The sequence below is a fragment of the Leucopleurus acutus genome, assembly GCF_964270905.1.
Source record: "Leucopleurus acutus genome assembly, chromosome: 16".
NCBI classification, from domain to species: Eukaryota; Metazoa; Chordata; class Mammalia; order Artiodactyla; family Delphinidae; genus Leucopleurus; species Leucopleurus acutus.
The window spans coordinates 6,719,416-6,724,320 of record NC_139158.1 but is presented as its reverse complement, the minus strand read 5'-3'; positions in this window follow the sequence as shown (position 1 = coordinate 6,724,320).

Below are 4,905 nucleotides of genomic sequence, written 5' to 3'. Positions count from 1 at the left end.
CTGTGGTCTGCGGCTAATATCTACCTGCTAGTGGGTGGGGCTAGTGAATGCTCACTGGTGTGAGGTTGGTCCTCAGCCTAGTGCCAGCTCACTAGTACGTGGACTCAGGGCCCAGGGTGTCTTGGGACTGGTGCTTGCCAACTGGTGGGTGGAGCTGGGTCCTGTGTTTAGTGTGAGGTGAAGTCAGGTCCTGTGCCCCCCAGTGGACACTGGCTGTGAGCTCAGAGGGTCTTAAGGAAACCTTCCTGCTGGTGGGTGGGGCTGCCCTGGACCCCAATCTGGCCCACCAGTGGGCAGACACCAACCCCAGGACCACCCCAGCCCTGCAGTTTGCTATGTCAGGACCCAGCCAACATACCAGCAGCAGACGGGTACCAGCCCCAGAACCCCCTTAGCTATGGCTAGTTGCTTGGCCTGAGATATCCCCGAACTGGTGCCTACAGGCTGTTGGGTGTGAGGAGCAGTGGTGGGGCTAGGTCCCAAGGTTAACGAACTGGAGGGAGGATTCCAAAATGGTACTTACCAGCACCAGGGTCCTTGTGGCAGAAGCAGCTCCCCAGAATGGCTGCTGCCAGCATCTAGGTCCCCAGGGTGAACTCGTTGTGTTGCCTCCTGCCTCTCCGGGAGACTCTCCAAGATCGCACGTGGCTCTGACTCAGGCTCCTTTCAAATTACTGCTTCTGCCCTGAGTCCCTGAGCATGTGGATTTTGGGTGTACCCCTTAAGAGTGGAGTCTCTCTTTCCCACAGCCCTCTGGCTCTCCCCAAAGTAAGCCCCGCCAGCCTTCCAAGCCGTTCTGGGGGATTCATTTTCCCAATGGCTGGGGAGCCTGATGTGGGCCTCTGAGCCCTTGCTCCTTGGGGATAACCTCTGCAACTGTAATTACTTTTGTGTTTGAGGGTTGCCTGCTCCGGCGGTATAGGTCTTGACTATACTCCAACTCTGCCTCTCTTACCCATCTTGTGGTTCCTTTTTAATATCTTTAGTTGTAGAAGATCTTTTCTGGTAGATTCCAGTCTTTTTCACCAACAGTTGTTCTCTAAATAGTTATAATTTTGGTGTACCCATGAGAGGAGGTGAATTCAGCATCTTCCTACTCCATCTTGGTCAAATTCCCTCAGTCTCTTGGTGTCTTAATCATAAATTCTCACAAATGGGTCTACTTCTGGATTCTCCTTCCTAATCTCTCCATTGTTTTGATTATTCCTGTGTCACTATCAAATGGTCCTAAGTAGAATGCTTTTACATTTTGATATTGAGGGTACTCATCCTTTCTCAGTTTCTTGGCTATTCCTGAACAGTATCCAGAATTTTGAGCTCTGGAGACACAAAAGGTCATTAAATCTAACTGCATGAGCCCTGTATTCATCATTGTTGGCCTCTTTCCTCTTTTGCCTTGAGGTACAGGTTAGACAACACAGGTCTGGTTAATGGCCACCTCCTGCTCTAACATTTCTTGGTGAAATCCCTGCAGCCACAGCCCAAGTCCTGCTGCAGAGAAAACGGCCCTTGTGGTCAGTCTCTAGAATTAGGCCCTTGAGGCTTTGAACTGGTGCCAGAATTTCACAACTCTTCAATATTAGGTAAAGCAGGAATAGCCCACCAGGGGACCACACTCTACTTGAGTGTAACTGAGAGGATTTTAGCATAGGTGCAGCACTCTGCTCATGACTGGCTCAAGCCCTCTCTCAGTGAATCCTGGTGACCATTCTTTTATATGAGACATTCCTCATTTGAGTTTGTAGCATGAGACTCATTTATTTTTACATCTATTTTAAATGTGTGTAATAAGCCACTTAAGTTCCTGCATCAAAACAATATAAATAGAAGATAATATCTGAGTATACACTACATGCTAAATTTGTAACTATGAAGCTAATATATGTGAATCACTCACAACAATCACCTTAAGAGGAAACACTGTTCAGCATCACAAGGCTAGTAGTACACAGTGAACAAAAATGTAGCTCCAGAACCCACACTATTAACAACCATGCTGAGCTGCTTCTCCCAGTGGAAAATTTAAATTGAATTACAAGGTTTTTGTCACAAAAGCCAGCAGCCCCTGCCACGTCAGCGGAGAACCTGTGCTGAGTTCCCAGATCGGGATGCCTCCCCCTCCTGATGTGAGCGGCTACAGCACCAACACAAGATGCTTTACTTTTCAGCTTCTACTGCACACTCAGCCCCATCACTGGGTCTAATCTGCTGAATTAAATATATTTTCCTTCAGGTTTCCCCAGGATTCTGGGCTCCTGTTCTCTAGTTTCCTGAGGTTCACAGGTTCATCTTTGGTGAGTTTGCTGGTTTTCTCACTGTTTCTCTGCTTCTTCCTGACCACACTCTTCAGTGCCTATTTCTCAGCCATCCCAACTAAACACACAGGGTTTTCAGTGAATCTGTGCTAAAGAGTGACTTGTTCTGTGGACCCTTTCCAGGATCGCAATGTTCCACCCTATCCCCTGGGAAGGAACCATAGAGCTCAAGTAAGACTTCAAAATGTTTTCATGTGAAAATACCTCACCCCCGCAACCTCTCATGTCATCCAAGCACAAATTCTTCTTTCATCCTGTAACCCCCAGGGTCAGTGTTGACTGGAGTTCAAAGGACAAAGTGAAGACTTTAAGTGTCACTTAGCTGAAGACTTCTCTCAGCAATCTGGAAAAACCCTGTTCACGCTATAATTTAGGAGAGAACAACAACTCACCTTCTGGCAGAGCTCACGGTCACAAGGGAAGAGAAAGTCTTACTGAAAAATATTTTAAATGATTTAAAAGCAATGATTCAACAGTAAGATTAACAGGCCATGCACAGCAATGCCAGTTCCCTGAAAAGCATTCCTTGCTGTCACTTATCAACATGGGGAAGGTTCAGCCTGTGCAGAGGCCTCCACCTCTCCTGCCGGAACTGGCCTCAGCTATGGTTCCATCCTGGCCTGGGCCTGACCAGCTGGTGTTGCTGCTCATGAAGCCCACAGCCCTGCCTCTGCCAGCACAGGGCTTACTGGCACAAAACGCTTCAGAGCTGTAGTTGTCAAGGTGGGGCATTTGCACTGCACATGGTACAAAATATCCACTGGCGTCATGCAGGGAAAATTAGTATTTCTAATTTTTAAAGATAACAGTAATAAAAAGTTAACTTCATTGTATTTTTAAGTGACACTGGTACCCTCACTGGGATCTTCATGCCATGGTTCACCTCTAACAAGATCAGTATCCTAAGGTCAGAGAGGCAAATTCAAGATTGTGACCAACTGCAACTTATGTGCTACAGGATGTAATGGTTTTGTGGTCCCAAACAGTATATACCCCCTTTAAGAATGCTGTTATTTGAACCTGGAAATCATTTTCTGACCTGTTGACAAGTCTTCCAAATGAAGAATCTCAGTGGGTTTTGACTCATTTATTTAAAAAGTAATAAATGCAGCCAAAGAAGCACCTATTCTACTTGGATTTACATATGTTTGAGACATACTCTTTTCAGTTATGAAGGTCAGTTTATTTTGAGAGTTTTTAATGAAATTTCAACTAGAACTTCAGAAAATGTTAAGCCATGATTTTAAAATTGTTTCTCAAAACAGGCGGAGTAGAAAGACGTGAGCTCACCTCTTCTTACGAAAACACCAAAATCACAACTGCAAAACAACCACTGACAAAAAAATGCTGGAACCTACCAAAAAAGATATCCTAGATCCAAAGACAAAGAAGAAGCCACAACAAGACGGTAGGAGGGGCGCAGTCGCGATAAAAATATTTCTCACTTTGCTCAGTACAACGTTTTAGAGCAAAAAAGTGTTTTTTGTACTGTTAACCAATAAAATACTTAAAAACTTTTATTTCACCATAAATTCATCCATTACATCTTAATGTGTATAATAAATAAGTGGTAAATTTAATATATAAATAATTTTTAAACTGATAAATATGTCCAAACTTCTGGTATCTTATGACTCTAAGATTCTGTTTCAGTTACTAGTGCTACGTAGCAAAACTAGTGGTGTAAACACCATTGTTTTATCATGCTCATGGATTCTATGGGTCAGGAATCTGGAAAAGGTACAAGAAAGATGGCTTGTCTCTGCTCTCTGATGCCTGGGACCTCAGCTGGAAGACTCAAAAGCTGGGTGTTGGGATCATCTGATTCACATCTGAACCACGTCTTGTGGCAGATGCTCAACACAGGCTGGGACCTCAGCTAGGTCTGCTGGAGGGACACCTACATGTGGCCTTTCCATGTGGCTGCTTGGGCTTTCTCACAGCATGGTGCTTGGGTGCCAAGAGTAAACATCTCAAGAAACAGGACGTGGAAGCTACCAGTTTCTTCAAGGTCTGGGCTTGGAAACTGGCCCAGCTACACTCCACCATATTCTGTTAATCTAGCACTCACAGAGCCCATATTCAAGGGGAAAGGACTTAGTCCCAAACTCTCAATATATTAAGAGTGGCAAAGAATTTGGGGAACACGTTATAAAACTTGCACAGATTCTAAGGTTGGGGCTCTATCTACCACACTGGTCTGTCAGCTGCATAAACATCTCCACATTTACAGAGCTTCCAACTTTCTCTTTTGATCTTGTGAAGTACCAGCTTGGCAGGCATTTAGTAACTTGGGACTCCTTTTCCCCCTCCTGGATCCCTAGTGATCTCTACCTCTATATCTCTACCTTAGTTTTCCCACTCTGCTCCCAGATCCCACAGAAAAGCTCCGCTTTCTGGAACTGTTCCACTGAATACAGGCTAAAGATCCCCAGGGCACTGGTAGGCTGCCTTTCTAAAATGAGACTCACAAACCCAACTTCTAGCTTTTATTTGGCAGGGAGGGAGGGGGAAAGAAGAAGAAATGAGCTTGTTTGGCTGAGTGACCTAATCACAGGAAATCATGGATCCTCCTGCAGAAACCCCTAGA